Source organism: Salvia hispanica, chromosome 1 (assembly GCF_029641045.1).
Source record: "Salvia hispanica isolate PSC_SH4W2 chromosome 1, Shi_PSC_v1, whole genome shotgun sequence".
Classification (NCBI taxonomy): domain Eukaryota; kingdom Viridiplantae; phylum Streptophyta; class Magnoliopsida; order Lamiales; family Lamiaceae; genus Salvia; species Salvia hispanica.
Window position 1 is genome coordinate 44,317,382 of NC_142692.1, and position 27,445 is coordinate 44,344,826.

Genomic DNA, 27,445 nt, shown 5'->3' on the forward strand with positions numbered 1-27,445 from the left:
TGAGGAGTAAGGGTCAAATGTGGTCCTAAACATATGACATTTATATGATTTTGGTCCTAGACATTACGTTTTAAATTATTACATCCTATACACATTTGAAATCGGGCCGGACACAGTCCAAAATTGACAACTCCGTGAAAAATAAACGATGAAGGGATGATTAAGCTATTTTAACTAGATTAGGGTTTAGAGTTGAATAATTAGGGGTACTATTGTAATTAATTTTAAAACCAAACATGTTGAAATCGTTTACATGTACACGCAGTGTTTTACGGACCGGATCGGCCGATCGAAACGGTTCGGCTGTGAACCGGTGCTCAATTCGGTCTAGTTCACCACATAAAACCGCTGGGAGGTTGAGCCATTTTGGACCGGACGAACCGACTGCTTCGACCGGGAATTGCCAACCGGTTGAACCGGTTTTCTTGATTTTCAGCAGTTTTTTCAAAAATTTGAGTTTAATGATATTCAAACCATAGAACTCATGTATGTAAGTCCAACTCCATTACCACTCCACCACTCCCTCCGCCACCGCAGTCTCCGCCGCCTTCTTCCACTTGAGCTCATTCGTCCTAATCTCATCCGCCCGAGGCCCACAGACCACCGCCTCCAGCACGCTTGCCACCTCATCCCGGGGAACAATCCTCCCCTCCGCGTCCCCTCTACACATCCTCACCCCGACCTTGAAAACATCAACCATAAACTTGGCATTGGTCACTTGATCCCCCCACTACGGGAATGCCACCACCGGCACCCCACTCGCTAACGCCTCCATTGTCGAGTTCCATCCACAGTGCGTCATGAAGTAGGCCGTGGTGGGATGGGCCAGCACCTCTTCCTATGGGCTCCACTGCACTATCCTCCCCCTCTCCCCCATCTTGCCCAGAAAGCCCTCCGGTAGAACATGCGGCTTCCAGTTTATCTCCCATGGCGGCGGCCTTACCACCCACAGATGCGCCACCTCCGACTCTGCTAGCCTGTTTGCTATCTCGTCCACCTGCTCCTGCAAAGCAATTGGGTACCCAAATATATAGTTTGTATTACTACATAGCTCTGTCCCATTAAATATAGTAAAACGTTTGTTTTTCAGCAAGACATTTTTATTATAGTGTTGTTAATACTCCCTCCGTCCTCCAAATATTGTCCCACTTTGATTTGGCATGGATTTTAAGAAATGTAATGAAAAGTGAGTTGAAAAAGTTAGTGGAATGTGGGTCCTACTTTTATATATTAGTTTTATAGTAATAAAATGTGAGTAGGAATGAGTTAGTGGAATATGAGGTCCACTACCAAAAATGGTAAAAAGTGAAATGAGACAAATTTTGTAGGACAGACGAAAATAGAAAAATGAGACAAACTTTCAGGGACGGATGGAGTAATAGAGAATAAAGTAAGAGGAGAAAAATTAGAGATGATGTTGTTTCCATTTTATTAAACATTTTATTTTTAATAAGACAATCTAAAAGAGAAAACATTTCATTTTTAATGGAATACTTTTATAGCAGTAGAGCCATTTTTCTATTTTAGACATTCCATGGTAGTAGAGTTATTTTCCTTTTTAGTAAAAAGTACTCCCTCCGTCCCACAAAAGATGTCACACTTTTAGGACGGCACGAGATTTTAGGAGGTTTTATTTTGTGTGTTAAATGGAGAGAGAAAATCTTATTTTTATATTTATGTGAGAGAGAACTTTTTCAAAAATGGAAATGTGACATCTTTTGTGGGACAAACTAAAAAGGAAAGTGTGACATCTTTTGTGGGACGGAGGGAGTACAACATTTTCTTACTCTTTTCTTTTTCTCTCTTTTATTTTATTCTACCTTCCTTTTCCTCTCTTTTTTAAGGAGTACATTACATATTTTTTTTCTTAATCTCTGAAAAAATATATTTTCACTACTATATAAAGGAGGGAGTAAGACATAGAGGAATAAGATAGGGGTCGAGAAATTAATGAATAGTGGTCCAGGAGGTACAATCACAAAATTAAATTGTTAATAATAATTTCCACCAACCAAAATGAATACCACAGCAGAAGCAATATAGCTATCATCTCACTACATCAAACACCAACAAAAATCGGACCGAAACTCTCTTTTTTAAGGAGTACATTACATATTTTTTTTCTTAATCTCCGAAAAAATATATTTTCACTACTATATAAAGGAGGGAGTAAGACATAGAGGAATAAGACAGGGGTCGAGAAATTAATGAATAGTGGTCCAAGAGGTACAATCACAAAATTAAATTGTTAATAATAATTTCCACCAACCAAAATGAATACCACAGCAGAAGCAATATAGCTATCATCTCACTACATCAAACACCAACAAAAATCGGACCGAAACTCTCTTTTTTAAGGAGTACATTACATATTTTTTTTCTTAATCTCCGAAAAAATATATTTTCACTACTATATAAAGGAGGGAGTAAGACATAGAGGAATAAGATAGGGGTCGAGAAATTAATGAATAGTGGTCCAGGAGATACAATCACAAAATTAAATTGTTAATAATAATTTCCACCAACCAAAATGAATACCACAGCACAAGCAATATAGCTATCATCTCACTACATCAAACACCAACAAAAATCGGACCAAACATTCAATTCGGTGAAAACCCACACAAAACCATGTTTGTTTCACTCAAAAAACCTTAAAATGCAAAAAAACTCAAAAACGAACACATCCATCAGGCTAATCATACACTAACACCAACGATATGATAAAAACACAAAAAGAAATGACGGAAAAACGAAAAATGACCAAAACACGACCATCACTTGGACTTATCGATCAACCACAATCAAACACCAACCAGCCAAAATCAACACAGAGAGATAAAACAAAGAGGCAGGACAAGGAGGAAAAGCGAGGACCGACTAAATCAATCAATCTCACCAAAATAGTGATACGTATAAAAATACTCGATTTTGTAAGTACTACCTCCGTCCGTGAAAGTTTCCCATTCCAGCTCGTTACTCAGCGGGCCCACAGTTCTAATGGGTCGACCGATAATTTGAGACATGTATTCAATGTTTTCACCTTCCAACTCTTCAAAAGTATCCATCAATACACAGAAGGGCAGAGACGAAGCCAGAAACTTTATGTTGGGGGGCCCGAGGCTTAGGTATTTTTTAGTGTTGGCATCGTCGAAATTTTTTTAGCATCAGCAATGGAGAATTGCAAAAGATATAGTAGATAAATAATGAGAGGAAAAAAAAAGAGAATGCATAATAGAAATTAGAATTATGCTAGTACTATATGTGCTTATAATTGTTATAAAACAAGGTGCAAGTAAATTAGAGTAATATAAAACTAAAAGTTGGATATATGCAAATAAAATAGCAGTGAGAGTAAAACTATTAGACATAAAAGTGTAAGAAAATAAAATAAGGATATTTTTTTTTATTTATAGGTAGAAGGATTTGAACTTGGAAACAAGAAAAATACTGTAATTAAGAAACTAAAACAAATTCTTGGAAGTAAAAGTGTAAAAATAATGATTTGTTACTGAATGAATTGAATTTTGGGAACATTAAACAAACTCCTAGATATAAGAATGTAAGAAAATAAAGCAAAGAAAAAAAATTGAATTTTAGGCTCTAAGGGGGGTCGACTTGGGAGCATAAAAATGTAAGTAAATTGTGCAAAGGATAAAAAAATGAACAATTTGCTAGCTTAGGGATTTGAACTTGGAAACAAAAAAAATACTGTAATTAAGAAACTAAAACAAATTCTTGGAAGTAAAAGTGTAAAAATAATGATTTGTTACTGAATGAATTGAATTTTGGGAACATTAAACAAACTCCTAGATATAAGAGTGTAAGAAAATAAAGCAAAGAAAAAAAATTGAATTTTAGGCTCTAAGGGGGGTCGACTTGGGAGCATAAAAATGTAAGTAAATTGTGCAAAGGATAAAAAAATGAACAATTTGCTGGCTTAGGGATTCAAACTCGGGTATTGCAAGAACAATGACTTCAGCTGAAACCAACTGGGCTACTCACAATCTTTATCTTTGTAATAGCATATATATACTAATAATTGTATAAGCTGGGGGGCCCAGTGGCCCCCCAGGCCCCATAGTGGCTTCGTCACTGCAGAAGGGTATCGACAAATTACGAAACTCCCCCAAGATGGCGTCCCACAGAAAAACATACGGACTCCTCGGATGCAAGTAATTAGGAAACTCATCGTGCCTTAGCAGCTGCATGCGCGGGAGCTGGACATCCATCTCCGGCTCCTACACAGTTGGGAAAGGCCTGACGCCGTTGTGGTAATGGTTGTACGCGGAGAAGCATGCGCACGACTGAATCCAGAGGACGGCGTGGGGGATGGAGAGGCTCTCCGCCACGACGGATACCCACGGGATGAATGGGTTGTTGATGAGGCAGGAGACAGGATGCCCGCTTCGGCCTCTTTATGGATCAATTGCGGGAGCTTTATGTAAGTTTTATGTCTCACATGTGTGATATGTGAAAGAATCCTAAATATAATTGAAATTTTAATATAGTACATTCACTTGGAACAAGATACATTTTTCCATAATTAATTAGCTATCAATTAATTATTGGTCTTCGATCAATTAATTAGCTATACTGTATATTGTCTATTTTAACTAGACATTAATTGGTTGAATTAAAAAGAATATCTTCATTCCTATTACTAACCAAGAAATGAGAATATATATATATATATATGGCATGATTACAATTAGTTTAATTGTTGATATTAAAATAATTGACTTTAATCAATTAGTGTTTCCAATTGATTGAGTAAACGTGTATATTAATTGATTGTGATCGATTATAGTCTTGATTAATAAGAAATGTATATATTAATTATTTTAATAGTCATTTTGATGGAAAGAGCTTTAATGTTTTATAATTAGGGCTTGTCCTCTCTGTCTAAAAATACAAGTGTGGTGATCCCATCAAACACACACATTACAGAGAACACATAAACGAGAGAAAAGAGAGAGAAACAAATCCTTGGAGTTGGAGTTGCGCTATTACGCCAAAGAAAGTCCGAGGAAGTTCTCTCCGTCTTCCCCAATCGCTTATGCTATGGATCATAAAGATAAGTTTTTGATCCATTATGTTTATGGTTAATACATGAAATACATGATATTCAAAGATCTTGCTTTATTTATATTCAATTATGTATTCTTGAATATATTATGATAAATAATTTTCAACATGTGGTAAATCATGTATTTTCTATAATTGAAACCATACTTATTGAATGAATCGACTATTTTTAAAACATGTTTCAAGCATTTTATGACTTCAGAGTCGATGAATCAATTTTTATTGAATTCAATTCATGTATGACGTATTAGTGGATTTAATGACTAAATGAATGATTATGATTGACTCTCTTTATGAAAAAGTTATTTCTGAATCCACGAGACAGTGGATGAAGGGAGTGGAAATTTTATTTGCGTTATTTTTTGTGAATTATCTTTGTGTAATTATTTTATCAATTGAAGGCTGTGGACGAAGGGAGTGGAAATTTTGTTTGCATAATTTGTCTGTGAATTATATTGGTTTAATTACTTTATCGATTGAAGGCTGTTTATTTTGAGTGATTATATTTGAAATATGTTTGTATGTAGTAGTTTATACAAATGATTGTTATCTATTGCCATAAATTTGAGAGAGAAATTTGTGTGTGTGTTTTCTCAATTTTAATTATATTAGTGTATTATTATTATATTATGTTTATTTTGCAATCATTAAAGTGAGGCAAAATAAGTAGAGTTTATAATCAAATTCATATGAAAATTTGTTTAGCAATAAATCACTATATTTTTTTTTATTATATTATGTTTATTTTGCAATCAACAAAGTAATGTAAAATAACAAAAGTTTATAATCAAATTAAGTAAAAATCTGCTTAAGCAATTAATTAACTATACATTCTTGATTATATTATAGTCATGTATAGTTGCACGGATTCTGTCTGGGAAAGTAATCTGATTTCTTAAATTTTAAATTCATGTGTTTGTTTCGGTTTTTAATCAAACTGGGAAAGTAATCAAAATCCCGGAACAAGGAAAGTTAGTACAACTTTTCAGGATTCTAAATCAAGCTTTTCTTAGGTATTCTTTTTTCGAGTTTTTGGATTCTGACACATTTAATTATTTAATAATTTCAATCTTATACAACTATTATTATTATTATTATTATTATTATTATTATTTAATATTTAAAGATTTTTGTTAAAAAATAATTTAAAATTAGGAATCTACTTCTTAATTTAATTATAATAAATAACTATAATAACACTATAATTATAATAATTATTATATTATTATTATAATATTTATAATTATTAATAATTACTAATATAATTATTTAAATTATGTATCATAATAATATTAATAATAAAATGTTACTACCATTTTATAAACTAATTAATTACAAAGCTTAATGAAATTTTGAAATTATAAATTTTATTCAAATATAATATCAATAAATATTTAAAATTATAAGAATATGTTTATATATATAATTATATAAGATAAACTAATAAATTAAGAAAATCTTAATTAAATTATTAAAATTATCATTGTAATAATAAATAAAATAATAATATATTATAATTTTTTTAATTAATAATTTATTAAAGGAATCTTAATATAATATCAACATTATTATTATTATTTAATCAAATATGAAATTTAAAATCTTGATATTTTTCAAAAACAAGAGAGTTAAGTTGTTAGTAATCAAATTTCAACAATTCATTTTCCTAGGATTCATTTTCCTTGCAATCACCAAAGTGAGGTAAAATAAGAAGAGTTTGTAATCAAATTGATATGAAAATATGTTGCAATTAATCATCATGCTTGTTATGGCTATTCATTATCTAAATAATTTGTTTGTCACAAAAGGTCTAGATTCTCAAAGGAAATAGTCTTTGCGACATAATAAACACTAATGGAGTTAATAATATAAATTGGTGTCGATTACCCAAAGATAACGCCAATTTATTATTACTCAATTATTGAACTAAGATATGGATATTAAAAGCATGATTTTTATTATTATATGAAGACTACCCAAAGGAGTTTTCATAACTGCTTCATGATATGGATTTTCAAATTAATGTTTGTGTTATTATTCAAAGCTTTTATATGTGAGCATTCATCTCTTAATTGCTCCTATAATGAAAAAACAACATTTTTTTTCCCTACTAATATGTTTACTTCAAACGTTCCCCAACTTAATGGAATTAACTTCTTTGAATGAAAAGAGAAACTTAAGTTCACTCTTGGAGTAATGAACTTAGACCTAACACTGTTGAATGATAAGCCAATTATCTTATGATCAAAGTAGTTTGGCCGATTGCCCATAATGCTTGGGAAAAATCTAACAGGACTAAGTTTACAGTTCATTAGAATGTTCGTTGCAGATAAAGTCTCTCAACGATTGATATTGCAAAAGAATGTTGAGGATCGCTTTACAACTGCATATAAGGCTATTGCAGGAAAACTTATGAAGGATCTCATGAGAATGCAATATAATGGTTCTCGGACTATGTACTAGAATGTGATGGACATAAATAACATCTTTTCTAAGCCAAAAAAAAAAAGAAAAAGGATTATAGGTGGATGAGGATTTCCTTGTCCAATTCATCCTAACTTCCTTACCTCCTCAATATGAACCATTCTAAATTGATTCACTATAAAAGATTAGTGGACTCTTAAAGAATTGGGAAACCTATTGGTCTAGGAGGAGCATAAGATGAAGAAGTATGGAATGGGTGCATCTCATGCTCACATTGCAACCGAAGGAGCGTCTAAAATATAATATCCATTCGAATTTATCATTCTTATGGCATAAAGGAACTGGATCATATTTCTAATGAAAGAATTAAGAGGTTTATATAGGATAATATTCATTCGAATTTAGACTTTACAAGCATTACCGTTTGTGTGGATTGTATTAAATGTAAACAAACCAAACACAAACTAAAAATGCCACAAGAAACAATGAGCTTCTTAAAATTATACATACAAATTTTTGCGGACCTTTTGATGTCTCGACTTTTGATGGAGAAAAATATTTTATCACCTTTATTGACGATTTTTCCGCGTTATGGATTTATTTATTTGCAAGAAAAATCTCAGACACAGTTGAACATTTTATGACTGAGGTCGAAAGGCAAATAAATAGAAAGGTGAAAATTATTCAATCTGATAGAGGTGGTGAATTTTATGGTCGTACCACTAAAATAAGTCAATTACATAGACCTTTTGCCAAATACTTAGAAAAGCATGGCATTTATGCTTAATATACTATCCCAAGTATGCTTAGACGAGTGATGTTGCTGAGAGACGAAACCGAACTCTCACGGAAATGGTTAGAAGTATGATAATTCTACTCTACCCATAACGTTGTGAATTTATGCTCTTAGAACGGCTATTTATGTATTAAACTAGGTTTCTATTAAGGTTGTTCCAAAGACTCTTTATGAACTTTGGACATCTAGAAAAATCTAGTTGCAGCACCTTCATGTTTGGGGCTATCCAGCAGAAACTAGAGTATACTCTTCGCAAGAAAAGAAATTGGACTTTAGATTGTTAGTGGTTACATTATGGGTTACCTAGTAAAGTCCAAAGGGTATAGTTTTTACCGTCCTAATCATTGCATGAAAATTGTTGAAACTGGAAATGTGGGACTCTTTAAGAATGATGAGATCAGTGGGAGTTTTAAAACTCATAATGCGGTCATCAGTGAGATAAGGTAGATTTCCCTCTTCTCTCTTTTCCTTAAGAGTTAAGTGTGCTAAATATTGTTGAACAATCTTACAATATTGAACATTTGAATCACCAACCACTTAATGATGATACCGAAGTCATTGAACATAGGTGTGGAAGAAGCATCTACGGAAGTGCCATTAAGGCGTTCTCAACGAGAATGAAGGCCGGCTATTTTTGATGACCGTATGGTATATCTCTAAGAATCTGAATGTGATATAGAGACACATAACAGTCCATATTCATATTCACTAGCCATTAAGCGTAATAATTCTAATAAATGGATTAATGTCATGATAGAAGAGTTAAAATCTATGGATTATGATAAAGTCTGGAACCTTGTCGAATTACCTGATAGACACAAATGTATTGGGTGTAAATGGGTCTTCAAGACCAAAATCGACATGAATTGTTTAATCAAACGATTTAAAGCCAGACTTGTTTTCAAAGGTTATACTCAGAAAGATAGCATTGATTATAAAGAGACTTTCTCTCAAGTATCAAAGAAGGACTCACTTAGAATCATTTTGGCACTTGTAGCCCATTTTGACTTGGAACTACATCAAATGGATGTGAAAAACTGCTTTTCTAAATAGCGATTTGTAAGAAGAAGTCTACATATGAAACAACCTGAAGACTTCATTAAGAAATGGAATGAAAATTTAGTCTGCAAACTTAAGAAATGAATTTATGGATTGAAATAGGCTTCTCGACAATGGTATTTAAAATTCCATGACACTATTACTACTTTTGGTTTTAAAGAAAACACCGTCAATCGGTGCATGTACCTCAAGATTAGTGGGGGCAAGTTCATATTTTTGGTTCTATATGTTGATGATATATTGCTTGCTAGTAGTAACATTGGATTACTACATGACACTAAAATTATATCTCTAAAAATTCCAACATAAAAGATATGTGCGAGACATTCTACGTCATAGGATAGAAATATATTGTGATCAATCACGTGGACTTTTGGATTGTCTCATAAAAGCTACATAGATCTAATTTAGAGAGATATAGGATGAGTGCATGTTCTCCAAGTGTTGTTCTTATTCATAAAGGTGACAAAATTTGTTTGAATCAATGTCCAAAAACTGAATTAGAACGTAACGCGATGAAAAATATTTTTTATGCATCTATCGTGGGAAGTTTGATGTACGCTCAAGTCTTTAAGCTTTGCGCTCGAAATGCTAGGTCGTTACCAAAGTAACCCTAGCATTGATCACTGGAGAGCTGCAAATATGATAATGAGCTACTTAAATGGGACAAAAGATTATTATGCTCACATTTAGGAAATCTGATCAATTAGTAGTGATTAGATATTACGATTCCAGATTATGCTTGATGTGTTGACTTTTGATTACATTCTTCTTATGGCTGGAGGAGCCATATCATGGAAAAGTGTAGAGCAAAGTTTTAATTCAACATCCACTATTAAAGCTGAATTTATGACTTGCTTTGAAGCATTATTGATTGCAAAATTTTATTTCAGGCCTTGGTACTGTCTCCTCAATATCCATGTCCTTGAAATTGTATTGTGATAATAGTGCAATCGTATCTTTCTGTCAGAATGACAAGTATTCAAAGGAGCTAAACACATTGAATTAAAGTTTATTGTCGTGAAAGATGAAGCTTTGGGAACAAAGAATATCTATAAAATATATAAGCACACAGCTTATAGTAGCTGATCCATGGATAAGTTAACAGAATGAGTCTTGGGTATTGGAATGTCTAATCTTTATGTTTCCATGTTGATTCAGACACTTAAGTTATGGATATTTTGAATTCAATAAAGTTGTTTCTAGTTTTCTTGCATATACTTATTATTTGATATGCATATGTACGTTTTCTTGCATATACTTATTATTTTGAATATATGTCTCACTTGTATATATTAGTTTTAAATGATATGTAAGTGCATTGAGTTGGTGGAATATGGAACCTCTTTATCATTTATGATAATTATGAACCGGGACTCTTGTTCGCGGGTGAATCAAAATAGAAAAATGGGACTCCTATTCGCAGACGGAGGGAGTATTTCACTATCAAAACTACCTATTAAGTCATACAACCTAGTATATTTTATCATTCATTAATCATCCAAGAAATTAAGGTAATGATTTGTCCTCCTTTTCAAACCATCTTTTTCTTATGAGCCGCAAACTTGAATAATCAATCGCCAGCTTCAATTACCAAAAAAGTGCACGAAATCATAAAGGTACAGAACAAGAAAAAAGGATTTCATCAATTTTGCGTATATAATTGCCTTTATATTCGTCTGTTCCAAAAAATATATCAATTAATATTTTTGGTTGTAGACCTCATATTCCACTAATTCTTTTTCAATCACATTTTACTATAAAACTAATACATATAAAAGTACGACCTACATGCTACTAACTTTTCAACCTACTTTCTATTAGTATATTTTTCAAAATTCGTGTCGGGTCAAATGGTGACAAAATATAAAGGGACGGAATGAGTATTGTGTAGGAATAGGTTATTCAAGAGTATACGGAGTACTTAATACTCTCATACCATAATAGGAGTCACATTTAGTGTGGACACAAATTTAAATAAATATAAAAAATAGTAGGTCGAAAAATTTAATGCAATATGAAGTCCTTTTTTATATTAATTTTTAATAAAATGAGAGTAAAGTGAGTTAGTGGAATGTGAGACCTACTTACTATACTATTTATGATAAAAATGAAATATGACTTTTATTGTGGGATATACTAAAATGATAAAATGTACTCCCTCCGTTCTATAGTAATACAGTTATTTTGTCATTTTGGTACGTTCCATAGTAATAGAGCCATTTCACTTTTTAGTAAAAGTCAACACATTTCTCCACACATACTTTGCTCTTTCTTCTTTTTCTCTCTCTTCATCTCTCTACCTTTTTCATTTTCCACTTTATTCTTCATTTACTTAACTCACCTACACAATTTTTTCTTAATCTCCATGTCGAAAAGAAACGCCTCCATTACTATGGAACGGAGGGAGCAGTAACTTTTATTATTATGGGACGGGGAGAGTAATAGTATTAGAGTAGATATTGGTGATGTGGTACATGGAAGGAACTATATCGATTGAATGATATATGTCCGCCATGACTCTCATTAGTAGTTTCTTTAATATAATACTCATGTTTGTCTATGATGAAAGTATTTATAAAGTCCAATATTATGCGCGCCTTATGTTTATTATGTCTAGTTTACTGTGGTTCTGTCAAGTGTGACAAGTGGTAGAATAGGAAACTTTGTGTCCCACATTTCCATTAAGTGATAGAATCCTAAATAAAATTGGATTTTTAATATAATATATTAACTCAGTACAAGACACATTTTTCACTAATTAATTAGCTATCAATTAATTATTAGTCTTCAATCAATTAATTAGCGATAATGTATATTATCTATTTTAACTAGGCATTAATTGGCCGAATTAAAAGGAACATCATCATTCCTGTTACTAACAAATACATGAGAATATATATATACATTTTGATTACATTCGGCTACTCAATTATATATATATATATATATAGAGGGATGTACTAAGATGACAACACTCTTTATTGTAACATCATACCACCATTTTAGGTCATTGGATCTGAAAATCATGTGCTTGTCATGCTGCCACGTGTAAAAACACGGAGGGGTAAAATAGGAAATTTCTAATTTTACGTTACCAAATTGCAGTGCTGTTCATTGAATATTGCAGTCTTACCACAACAATATTGCAGTTTACTACGACTGCAATATCTAATACAGTAGACTGCAAACCCGTGTTTTTTCACGAAACTTAATCCTAGGCGTCCATAGATGAGATCTACCAGACTATATTGGTGGTATGGTGTTATCCTATCTATGGTGGCACCCTAGTGCAACCCTATATATATATATATATATATATGGTAGTGATAAAATGAAAACTTATATATTGTACAAACTCAAAACTCTTCAACATAGCTTCAACACAGTTTCAATACAATATCAACACAGTGTAAAATTTCAAGATTTTAATGTCAATACAATATCAACACAACATCAATCATTGACTACCGTTGAAATTCTGTTGATATTTTCCTATTGATGCTTTTTTGTGATCTGTTGACATTTTTCAATTGTCCAGATCATAGTTTTGAGTTTGTACAATATTTAGAGTTTTCATTTGATCACATCCCTATATATATACATATAGGTGCGTTAAAATGACAACACTCTTAAAATAACACTGTGACACCACGCTAGACTGCAATATCCAATACACTAGACTGCAATCTATAGATTGCAGTCCAGCATATTGGATATTGCAATTCGCGAAAATTTACCCTTGAGCAATTTTTATGATTGCCACATGGCAGATGATTATTCGTCCATGTGTACAAATGATTGGCTAGGATTGGTGGTATGGTGTTACCTTAAGAGGTGTTGTCATTTAAACACAAAAATGCAATCTAGTTGTATATGCATTTTCACAGATTGCATTTTAGTTGTATGTAAATTGCATTTTATAGTGTTGAGTTTTGCATTTTCACATAAATTGCATTTTTTATTATTAAGTTTTGCATGTTCACATATAAAAATGCAATTCGTCTATATATAAAATGCAAATTAAACAGTCAATATCAAAAATGCAAAACTCAATGATAAAAAATGCAATCTGCATATAACAAAAATGCAATCCGCCGAAATTCATTTATAGCTTCTACAAATGTGTATTGCATTTTTCTGTATACAATCATGCATTTTTCGTGCCACATGGCAGCACGTGGTTGGATGTACGTTGTAACTTTAAAATTAGTTGTTATACTAGTACATCCCTATATATATATAGGGGTGCACTATGGTGCCACCACAGATAGGATAACACCATACCACCAATATAGTCCGTTAGATCTCATCTATGGACGCCCAGGATTAAATTTCGCGAAAAAACACGGGTTTGCAGTCTACTGTATTAGATATTGCAGTCGTGGTAAACTGCAATATTATTGTGGTAAGACTGCAATATTCAATGAACATCACTGCAATCTGGTAACGAAAAATTAGAAATTTCCTATTTTACCCCTCTGTGTTTTTACACGTGGCAGCATGACAAGCACACGATTTTCAAATCCAATGGCCTAAAATGGTGGTATGGTGTTACAATAAAGAGGGTTGTCATCTTAATACATCCATATATATATATATATATATATAGGGGTATGTTAGGCTCCTTTGCACCCTAAGTGTCCTATTTCCTTCTTAATCTCAGCCCTTGGATCCTTGAATTGGATGGTTGTGATCAATGCATTATTAGTCTATAATGTTGCATTATTAGCCGCAGTGCATTATTAGAATGAAAATGTGCATTATTAGTCTATAATGTTGCATTATTAACCGCTGTGCATTATTAGAATGAAAATGTGCATTATTAAATGACACGTGGCATTAATCTAACCGTCAGATGACAAAATCGTGGGGCTAGGATTAAGAAGGAAAAAGGACAAAAGATATGAAAAGTATTTGAATACATCCCTATATATATATATATAGGGGTATACTAGTATAACAACTAATTTTAAAGTTACAACGTACATCCAACCACGTGCTGCCACATGGCACGAAAAATGCAATATTGTATACAGAAAAATGCAATACGCATTTGTAGAAGCTATAAATGAATTTCGGCAGATTGCATTTTTGTTATATGCAGATTGCATTTTTTATTGTTAAGTTTTGCATTTTAGATATTGACTATTTAAATTGCATTTTATATATAGACGGATTGCATTTTTATATGTGAAAATGCAAAACTTAACAATAAAAAATGCAATTTAATGTGAAAATGCAAAACTCAACACTATAAAATGCAATTTACATACAACAAAAATACAATCTGCGAAAATGCATATACAACTAGATTGCATTTTTGTGTTTAAAATATTGCATGTTTTGTGCCACATGGCAGCACCAGATTGGATGTACGTTGTGACTCTAAATAAGGGGGCACCCTAGTGCTCCCCTATATATATATATATATATATATATATATATATATATAGGGGCATGTTAGGGTGCCACCACCCCTTAAAATAATACCATACCACCATTCCTAGACAATCATTTGTACACATGGACGAATAATAAGCTGCCACGTGGCAAAAAAAAAAAAAGAGACGGTCAGCAAATTGCTGGTCTTTATCCAGCAATATCCGACACACTATACAACAATCTATAGATTGTTGTGTAGTGTTTGTAATATTGTGTAGCGTTTATAATATTGTTGTATAAGTGGTGTCACAGTGTCATTTTAAGAGGGGTTGTCATTTTAACACAAACCTATATATATATATATAGGATTGTGATCAATTGAGATTTTTTATGTTAATTGAGAAATGAGATGCAATATCAGCCACTCATTTTTATTAAATGAGTGGTTAAGATTTTTCCACATGGAAAATATCTTTAGATTAATTAATTATGAAATGGCAGAATGGTAATATCATAGTAAATTTTATTCAATAAGTATTTTTAAAAATTTTTAATTTTAATTTTTTATTAATTTGTTTTTAAAAAAATTAAATTATTTTTTATTTTTTATTTTATTTTTTATTTTTTTTAAAAAACAATTTCGTTTTTTTTTAAAAAAAAATTTTCATTTTTTTTTTTTTTATTTTTTTTAATTTTTATTTTTCAACTACATATACAATTCATGTCAACTACACACATATAATGTCAATTATGTGTGCAATCCATGTCAACCATACACACAATTCATGTCAACTATGTGTACAATCCATGTCAACTACATATACAATTCATGTTAACTACACAATATAATGTCAACTACATGTACAATTCATGTCAAATAGTATTTATTGAATAAAGTTGTTGACATTTGATGTGTAGTTGACATGAATTGTACATATAGTTGAAAAAAAATAAAAAAATAAAAAATAAAAAAAAAACGAAATTTTTTTTAAAAAAATTAAAAAATTTTAAAAAAAAAATTAAAAAATAATTAAAAAATAATTAAAAAATAAAAAAATTAATAAAATTACAATTATGCCCCTCTTTGACATAAACTACATGCTGTTGACATTTCACAAATATTCTGGATGAGTGGCCCATATTGCATCTCATTTCTCAATTTAGCTAAATAATCTCAACCTAACAAGACCATATATATATATATATGATATATATATATATATACATAGTTGTGATCAATGCCGAACCCTTCTTAAAGATCGAACTAGAGACCAAATATTGCCCATCCATTTTCTTAATCTTGTGGTTATAATTAATTTACCATTATTTCATTATTTTATCCCAAAAAAAACTTGTTGAAGGGTATTTTGGGAAATCAAAATATTATGAAACATAAAATACGTGTTTCTTCCCATCTCTCAATTATTCAATCGCTGATCTCTCATTTAATCTTCATCAATCTCCTTCTCGCAATTTTCTTCATCTTCATCGATCTCCTTCTCGTAATCTCCTTCAATCTTCATTGATCTCCATCATCGAACAATTGTGTTGCCTTAATTGCCTCAATTGGAAATTGAATTAGAGTAGAAATCATACTACGCTGGAAGAACCACGTGCTTGTGCGTCGACGATTCAATTTGAGAAACATCGAGAAACTTGAAGATTTCTCCATGAATTGGCCGCCGCCGCTGCCGGAGGAGGTGCTTCTCCCGCTCTTGCTTCGGCTGCTGCTGCTGCTCCCCTTCTTGTTCAGCCTCTTGAAGAACATCGAGAAACTTGAAGATTTCTCCATGAATTGGTGTCTCCGTTGATCTGATTGAGAATGGGAAATGGCGGTTGGTTACGATGAGTTTTGGGTTTTTTATTTTTGAGAATTATGAGAAAATTGTGTTGTTATTGGCTACAGATTTGGAGAAGAAAAAGTATAAAAATCATTGTTATTTCGATTTCTATATTTACTTCATTCAGCTAGACTATTACTTCATTCAGTTACATAACTACTTCATTCAGCTAGACTATTACTTTATTCGGATATTTCTGTTCTTCATTCCTTAGGTTCTGTACTTCAGTCCTGTAGTTTCTTACTTCATTTACATTTTGAATTTGAATTTGTTTAAACTTTTTGCAAGCTTAAAGAGAATAGATTGAAGTATTTTTTATAATGGCTATTAATCTTAAAGATAATAGAAAAAATATATAGTAGGAGTAGATTATTAATCTTACTTTGAAAGTATTTTCCATTTGTCAATCATCTATCAATAGTCAATAGATCTCTGAAATGATAAAGTGTATGAATGAAGTAACAGGAAACATGAATGAAGTAATAAGGTATATGAATGAAGTAACTGGAAACAAGAATAAAGTAATAAAGTGAATGATTGAAATACAATGAACAATCTGAAAAATGAAGTAAAAGGCAACACGAACGAAGTAATAAAGTGTACAAATGAAGTAACAGAAAACATGAATGAAGTAAAGTGTATGAATGAAGTACTATGAAGAATCTGAAAAATGAAGCAACAGGAAACATGAATGAAGTAATAAAGTGTACGAATGAAGTAACAGGTAACATGAATGAAGTTATAAAGTGTATGAATGAAGTTATAAAGTGTATGAATGAAGTACAATGAACAATCTGAAAAATGAAGCAATAGGCAACATGAATGAAGTAATTAAGTGTACGAATAAAGTAAGAGGAAACATGAATGAAGTAATAAAGTGTATTAATGAAGTACAATGAACAATCTGAAAAATGAAGCAACAAGCAACATGAATGAACTAAGATCTTATTAGTTTCTCTGAACTGAACTAAATCTGTTACACAATGCAGTATTTCAGACTGACTTATAATGAACAAAATTAAAAAACATGGACTTTATTCTCAATTGCTCAAAACAGATGTATGTCTATTCCAAAACTTTCCTAAAATCATCATTTCTTCTTTAAATATGATGCAATCATGTTCTCAACATCTATTACACTGTGTTTGCTTTCCTTCTTGTAATATGCTGCTGTAACGTTTTTGTTGTTGAAGAACGGATGGAGAACTGTGTTGTAAGTATAGTTTGCTAAGAATTAATATTGCAATGAACTAAATAACACACATGATGAACTAATAACCTCAAATAATGAAGTAATATGAATTGAACTGTATTGTATGCATAGTTTGCGAAGAATTATAATAGTAATGGACTAAATAACGCACTTGATGAAGTTATAACCTTAAGTAATGAAGTAGCGTAATATGAACTGATCTGTGTTGTATGCATAGTTTGCAAAGAATTATAATTGTAATGAACTAAATAACATACTCGATAAAGTTATAACCACATGTAATGAAGTAATATGAACTGAATAGGGTTTATGTATAAGTGTGCAGTTGGACTTGTACTTGTGTTGACTAAATAACCTAATTGATGAAGTTATAATCTCATTTAATAAGGTAGTGAACTTTAGTAATAACCTACCTAAAGTTTGATGAAGTAAAAAACTATTGTGATGAAGTGATATACTTGTTGAATGAAGTAAATGCACGTACAAATGAAGTAGTGATCACTCTTCCTGATCTACACTTGAATCATTTATAGTATTGGTTTATAAATTTCATCTCGTAAATGATTTAGTTTCGTCCGTTCATTACTTTGAGTCAACATAAAAGAAGACACAAACTATTGATAAATGATTGTCCAACAGAATATTTATCATGATAATCTTAATCATACGCTATATATTTTGTTTGGAAAGAGATTGGAAGGTTAAAGTTTGCAAAAAGTTTATACAAATTCTAAATCAAAGTGGAATGAAGTAATAAAGTACAAAAATGAAGTAGTTAACTACTAAAGTATCAAACCTATTGGAATGGAGTAAGAAATTACAAACAAATAAATGTATCACAACATTTTTAGAAAATCAATATACTAACAAAAGAATATCAATAAAACAACTCATCACTTATATTTGTTGCTTCTTCTTCTTATTTGTTTTGTCACAATTTCTTGAATCATGCCGACCAACCACGTGGCATTTTGAACATCTGTGACTAAGCTTGAACAAATCCTTTATTTCTTCATTTGGCACATCTACGACCGGGCTTGGACATATACTTTATTTGGCATAAAACATAAAAACTAATTGTTGTTAGTCAAAAATCATAACAAACACAATTATTTCAGTATGTAATAAATTGAAAATGAATAGATATTTACTTCATTCGAGTAGGATTTTACTTCTTTCTAAAACATTATTACTTTATTGGACTACGATTTTACTTCATTCCAGTGTTTGATCAGGTGAACTTTCCTTGTGATTTCATTTTTCTACCGATTGTGATTTAGCCAAAGGCCTATGAGTATATTTGACGCCTATATTGACCTTTTCCCGCGTTGCTTCATGAACTTATTGGACAAAAATAAAAAAACAAATACAAACAGATGAAGTAAATTAGAATTTCGAAAACTATAAAGCTTCAAACGAGTGTATTACAAGTTACAACAATGAAAAGCATTGGATAGACAAAGTAATTCTAAAGCAAGAAACGTACGGGGAGATTCATGTACTAATCCAGAGATGGAGAGGAAGTTGGGGTTGGATGGAGATGAAAAAGTAGACGCTGTCATCGATTATTACTTCATCAATCATGTTATTTAGTTCACCAAGATTTAACCAGTTCAAAAAATATAAACACAACACAGCCCCTAGACCATATACTCATGCATCTACACTTTAAATTCATTTTTTACCTTTGGTATGAGGGATTTCTGTCGAATTACTTACATCCTTCTTTGCTTCAGGGAAATGTTCACCTATACAAAAGAAACACATAATAAAAATACAATATATGGCCCACAGTTATAGTTAGTTCACTGGAATAGTCTGTTACTTCATCAAATAGGATACTTGGTTCATTACAAGTATTATTTCCATTCATATTAGAAGAAACACAGAATAAATATACAACATATGATCCATAGTTATAGATAGTTAATTGAAGGAGTATGTTACTTCATCAAAGAGGATATTTAGCTCATAAAGTTATTCTTAAATAAAATTAACAAACAACACAATTATTTTTATAAACCCCGATCCTAAAACCCTAAACCCATAAAACACAGTTTATTTCATTCTATAAGTAGTTCATTGGAAGAGACTGTTCCTTCATCAAGTAGGCTAGTTAGTTCATTACATATCATTTTACTGTTGCAAGTCAGTTTAACTTCATTTTTACCTTGTGGAAGACGATCTCCAGTTATCTGCTTCCTTCTAATTTGATTGTTTTGATTTACCCTTCACCTTACGAGTATATTGTGTGGCTATGTTGACAAAAATCAGAAACAAATTTATAAATATATGAAGTAAATTAGGTTTTAGAACTCTTCAAAGCTTTAAAAGTGTATTACCTGAGGCAGTTGTTCGTCCGGAACGCAATCGGCGTCCTTCATCTTCTATAGATGTGTTGTGCGTTTCAACCATTTTTGAATCAGCGTTGGATTTGAATTAGCCGCTTTAGTTGTTGAGCTTCACAACTCGAGATGCTTAATCGTTGATGAAATCGATTTGAGATGAGAAGTTAATTGGATGTAGGCGAAGTCGTATGAAGCGAATCGGGAATAAATTGATTGGGTGTTGATTTCAGTTGAGATGAAGGTACTTACTCGATCTGAGATGAAGATGCTAAATCAATCCTCAGTTGATGATGAAATAGAGTAGAGATTGAGATGAAATGCAGATGGAGATGAATCGGCTCTCAATTTTGAGATTTGGAGATTTGGAGAAGAAGAAGTAGCAGCGGGAATGTGAGAGAGTAATTTTGATTTGGATGTGTGTAGCCCTAAATTTTTAATCTCAATGCAAAATGACATAAATACCCCCGTGTTGAAGTAATTTGTGTACGTAATGAACTGCGAAAATTAACACTATAACATTTCATCTAATCCATCAAATTTAAGATCTAAGGGCCTAAATTTGGCCTCTAATTCGGTCTTTAAGACTTGATTTGTGAATAATGGGACTATATATATATATATATATATATATATAGGGGTGCGTTAGGCTCCTTTGCACCCTAAGTGTCCTATTTCCTTCTTAATCTCAGCCCTTGGATCCTTGAATTGGATGGTTGTGATCAATGCATTACTAGTCTATAATGTTGCATTATTAGCCGTTGTGCATTATTAGAATGAAAATGTGCATTATTAGTCTATAATGTTGCATTATTAGCCGCTGTGCATTATTAGAATGAAAATGTGCATTATTAAATGACACGTGGCATTAATCTAACCGTCAGATGACAAAATCGTGGGGCTAGGATTAAGAAGGAAAAAGGACAAAAGATATGAAAAGTATTTGAATACATCCCTATATATATATATATGATTGTGATCAATTGAGATTTTTTATGCTAATTGAGAAATGAGATGCAATATCAACCACTCATTTTTATTAAATGAGTGGTCCAGATTTTGTCACACAATAAATATTTTTAGATTAATTTAATACGAAAGGGCAGAATAGTAATTTTAACAAAAACAACAAAAATTGAAGAAGAAGCGGCTCGTCAATTCTTCTCCGCCAATGAAAAGAAAGAGAGGAAACCAATTGCAAAATCGTTCTGGCAATTCCGGCGCAGCAGCAAGTGTCAACTGCAGTTATTGTACAAATTTTGCGAGAGGTAACGAAAAACTAATCTTTTTGTTTTATAATCCGAGTATTAAACGCAATTTTTTGTGGCGATTTTGGTTGTTTTGTTTGAGGAATCATTGAATTACGCATTCGTATTTGATGAATTATGATAGTTTGCTCCTTTTCTAGATTGAGTTCTGCTACGCTGATTGATTTCCTAATTCGTTGAAAATTTATGTTGTGTAATGCGGTGGTGTTCAGAACTCAATTGTTGTGATGATAGAATGCAATTGGTAATTTGTTGCTCATTACTTGTTTGATGAAAAGCATGTTAGAATTCTGATATTATATTGTTCTGAGGTTGGTCATTGTTCTGAGCTCCGAAGCTGTCAAAGAAGTTTAGCGAGAGTTTCGTGAAGGAGGGGCAAGCGTCGGCGTCAATTGGATTAAACTCACGTAAGCAAGCTGTTCCGGAAGATATAAGGGAGAATTTTACATGTGGTGTTTCTGATTCAATCGATTTGTTGACTTTTCATTGTGCTATGATTTTGTTGCATTAATTCGAAATTGTGGGGAATTTTAGTGTAATCATGTGTTAGAATTGAATTCAAATTTGTTTCTGTGAATCATTTGTTTTTATTTGAAGAAAATTGCATTATTTGAAAAAAAAATGTTGATTATTTTGTAATCTATTTACAATCTCAAGAATTTGATTATTAGGATGGAGTATATGTAGATCTATTGACATTTTATATAGCTATTGACATGTTGTTGACATTTTGCTATAAGTTGTTGATATTTGATGTCAACTACACATATAATGTCAAGTATGAATTGAATTGAAAATTTTAGTGTGATTGTGTGAGTGTGTGTGTTCAAGAACAGATGTTTTAGTATGGATTGAATTGAAATTGTTTTTCTTGGATAGGTTTAGGGGTAAAGGATCTGATGCTTTGTAGCTTCTTCTAGCAAATAGCTTTTCTGTGTGAATTTGTAGAACATTATTGTGACAGGTATTAATTCCAAATTTCCTCCCTTAAATAAATGAAAATTGAAATTTTGCTTGATGTATTGATGTGTTGAAGGCGATGATCAAGCTGAGTATTCCAGCGGAAGCAGGGCATTACAGTGTTTTGATTGAAAATTGCTGCAAGGCTGGTCAACATGATAGAGGTATGAAGATGCTTGACCAGCTCATTAAGAAGGATATCATATTATAAGGCCTCATATTACTTTGCATATGGAACCGAGTGCTTACATGATGAAAGGTCAAAAATTTTCTTCACTTGAGGTGGAAGCTTGTGCACCAGAGTTCAGGAGCGCGTGAACATGTACGCGCCACTCAGAGTGACGAATTTGAGTGCCAAGAGTAGTTGTTACTTCATATGTCTCTGATTCAAGCTTCGTGGTTGTGAAATTGAACGATTTTGCTTTTGATTCGGAAATGTGAGATTGTTGGAAAGTTCTAGATTTATTGTTGATAAGCTGTTGAAATTTTGTTGTAAGTTATTGACATTTAATATGCAGGCTATTGACATGTGTTGTATGATCATGATGCCGGAACTTGTGTTAAATAAAAAAATTAAGATAAAATAGTTGTTAGTTTTTAACTGCAAGAATTGTTTTTGAGTTGTTGACACTATATAGAAGTTGTTGACAAGCTGTTGACATTTGATATATAAGTTGTTGACATTTTTCTATAAGTTGTTGACCGAGAAATTGTTGATTGCATGAATGGAAGTCGTTGTCGGTGAAAGCTGTTGACATTTTGTTTTCAATTGAATACTTCTACAGTAAAGAGATGTTTTGTTTCAGCATAAATTTCTTAAATCTGAGGCTTCTTTATACGAGTTGTTGACATTTGATATTGTGGCTATTGATATGTGAATTATAAGTGTTATTTTTTAGTTGTTGACATTTTAATACGAGTTGTTGACATTTGATATTCTGACTATTGATATGTGAATTATAAGTGTTATTTTTTAGTTGTTGACATTTTAATACGGGTTGATGACATTTGATATTCTATCATTTTAGAAATGAAATGACGATAATACCCCCTAGTTGACATAATCATGTCAACTATACACATATAATGTCAACTATAAGTTGTTGACATTTGATGCAGCCACTCATTCACAAATTTCACGCGATGTCAACTATAATTATGTCAACTATGGTGCACATCGTGTCAACGACACATAAAAGTCATGTCAACTACGGTACATATCGTGTCAACTACATATACAAGTCATGTCAACTATGTTACATACTATGTCAACTACACGTACAAGCCATGTCAACTACTCATAGAAAACATGTGAAAAACAATTATAAGTCATGTCAACTACACGTACAAGCCATGTCAACAACAATCAGAGTTATTTTTTAGTTGTTAACATATACTACAAGTTATTGACATTTTCTTGTTAGTTGGTGATATTTGATTTTGCTCTCTATTGACATCTATCGTATGATTTCTTTTTAATTATAATATTTGTTTTCCGAGTTGTTGACACTTTATACAAGCTGTTGACATTTGGTTATAGGTTGTTGACATTTCAATATAATTTGTTGAACTGATTAACATTTGATATAACTGATAAGTTCAAAAGTCAGAATTCACAATAATAGTTTTAAAACCCATCCAAAAAATAAGTTAACATCAAACATTAAAATCACTTTTTGTTCACTTCTTATTTCTACGACTAAACAACTCCTTGTACTTGTTGTTTAGCTCAAGCAATTTGTCCATGTTTGCTTCTATCAAATCATGAGCCAGTTGTAACATCGGCAACCTCTGGTTATTGTAAATTGATGCAATCATCGTGTAGCAATACATTTGTCACCATATCCGATGGGAGTAGGTTCTGAGAAGAAGACCCAACTCCACTGTCATCTACATCAAGACTTTGTTCTTCATTCCCTTGCTGTTGCTCCTCATTATGAATGTATCTCTTCTTTATACGTCCTAAACCAAAAACTTCTGCACTGATCTCTCTATCTTCTCTAGCCTGAAGATGCTCACTTTCCCATCCTTTCATTAATGGAAATGTCCGAGGAACAGAACGCTTGTCTTTTGTAACTCTGTCTAAGTAGCAGAGCTGCATATGTTAAAAAATGCATGTCAATTACTAGTGTGTAGTGTCAACTCAATACGCAAGCCACTTAAATAACTAATACAACTTATGTCAACTATAGTACAAGCTATATCAACTACACATACAACTCAATGTAATCATGTTAACGGTTAATAGTCTGTAATGCAAAATGTAAAACATACCATAAGGAAGAGAAATGGTCCTGCAAAGGCGTTCTTCTCTGTCTTCGACCAATTTCCCATTGCAAACTTGAGGACATACATTGTATGTGATAAACAGTTGATATTTCTCACGTTATCCAGATCATCAATTATCTCTCAAATCTTAGATTTTATCATTCCACATGTTGATTGCTCAATCAATGCTGATTCTAATAGGACCAAGAACATTCTCTTGAACTGTGTTCCTCCTTGAAGATCTGCTAACATAAGTTGTTCAACAGCTTTATGGTTCACGTTTCCTAGTTTCGTATTACATTGTTCTGCTATCTCCCTCATGAAAGGTGCATTTCTTTTCCACTTATCTCTGGAGTAAGTAATGTCACCTGTTGGAAATCTGTATACAAGCTCCACATCCTCTTCAGTGATATGAATTTTTTTTTCCCATTATAAAGCTTTATCTTGCACTTTTTTTCATCAAAACTTTTTAATAATGAGAATGCTAATCTACTAGGAATGTAATCAATGTTGAAATGTAGGACACTCTCAAAACCCAACTCCTTCACAACATTAATTTGTTCCTAATTCAGTTTGCTTATCAACAAAAAACAAAGGCTTCCTTTTCACTAGAAGCATTTGAGATAAATTTTCAGCAATCTCAATCCGTTTTTCATCCTTTACTGAGATACTGAAGTACTCATTTTTCGCTTTGATATTTTTCAGTTATTGGTTTTAAATCAAACATAATAAATCAATATCAATTATACACAATATCATGACAATAACAAGTATACTTTGTTGACAGCAAGTGTATGTATATTACTAAAATTACGTCAATAGATATACCAAACACAATTAACAGAAGTTCAGACATTAAGTATACTCTGTCATTAACAGGTATATCCCATATATAGCAAGAACAATTATCTTTTACTATTATGTCAATAGTTAAAGTTTATAATGTTGACATACCTTGTTGATTATCTTATAAAGTTTATGGCAAGCATACCCTGTTCACATAAATATGACTATGTAAACAACTATTCAAACAAACACACAATATGGCAATAGCTATTGATATACTATTACGACCATACATATGTTTTCTACAGCCATCCTAACAGTCATTCAAATAAGCATACACTATGTCAAACAAGCATACACTATGTCAATATAATTATGTCAACACCTATTCAAACAACCATACACTATGTCAATAGCTATTGACATACTACTACAGCCATACATATGTTTTCTACAACCTACCTAACAGCCATTCAAACAAGCATACACTTTGTCAAACAAGCATACACTATGTCAATATAATTATGTCAACAATCATTCAAACAATCGCACACTATGTTAACAGTATATTATTATAGCTATGTCAATAGCGATAAATTTAAAATGTCAATAATCTTAAAAATTTAAACAAATCCTTAACTGGAAGGTGATGCTTGTCCTCTTCCGTTTTTTCCAGAAGCATTGTTCATTTCCATCTCTTCCGATTCTACCATTGCTAATAAAAAAAAATCAGCAGAAATTGATTTCATAAGAAAACGAATCCAGATGTGTGGTAATACACTAAAATCGAAGCAATATACTTAAAATTTGAATCAATTTCTTAACCTGAAGAAGTCGTTTCAACGACCGCCGATTTGGAATGCCTTTTTCTGGATGCAATCGCCGCTTCAGCTTCAACTATTTCTTCGATCCTCATTTTTCGAAATTAATTGATGTAGAAAACTGACCGAAATCTAAGATTGGGAAATGAATCGCAACGAAGAGGAGAGAAGATTCAAAATTGTATTTAGAATCGCGATGAATCGCGACAGAAACTTGGGAGAGAACTTTGAGAAACCGTTCGAGAGTTTTACAGAGTATTTAGAATATAATTTAAACATTTTAGAACTAAAATGACAAAAATACCCGTGTTGACATAAACTACAGGTTGTTGACATCGCGCGAATGAGTGGCCGTGGTTGCATCTCAATTCTCAATTAGGCCCAAAAATCTCAACCTAACAAGACCTATTATGTCAACAACAACATTTTACAAATAATTAATGTCAATAACAAATATTTTCATGTCAATGACCTATATTATTTATGTCAACAACAACGTTTTACATATAATTCATATCAACAATAATGTTTTACATATAATTTATGTCAACAACATATTTCATAAAATTTATGCCAACAACCTATATAATTCATGTCAACAACAAACGTTATTATGTCAACGAGCTATATAACTCATGTAAAAAATAAACATCTTCATGTCAACAACTTATATAATTTATGTCAACAATAATATTTTAGGCAATATCACAAACACCTTATCTACACAACTAAAAAATTCCAGCACCACAATCGAATTAAAAGCTGCATTCATATATTCAGATCAAAGATTGAAACATTACTTCTCAACTAGCAGTATACTTAATTGTTCAGATAAAAGGAAGTTAGATCTAAACAACAGCTATTGTGATTCTGTGATGCAAGCAGTAGTAAAGAAAAATCACTCAATTGACTAAAGAGAACTTGAAATCCTTAACCTAACTGAGTGATGTTCTTCATTTCCCCAATTTCACCCTCCCACCCCAATATTCGTATAACTCAGCTCTAGCATACACAATTAATCAAACCATAACCTCGCAAACAAAAAAAATTTGACACACAGAGATCCGTTTGATTGAAGAAAACCTACCTTGGAAAGAATGTTCTCAAAAATTCAATCTCAAAAATTGCTGACGGCGGATTCTCCGATGCGGTCGATTGCGTCGACGAGATCTCCCCAGCAGGAGCCGCCAT

The 27,445-nt window shown here is 32.0% G+C and overlaps 1 pseudogene; it reads right to left on the reverse strand.

Annotated features, from left to right (window-relative positions):
• On the reverse strand, positions 1–27,445 carry LOC125220589 (limonoid UDP-glucosyltransferase-like; annotated as a pseudogene).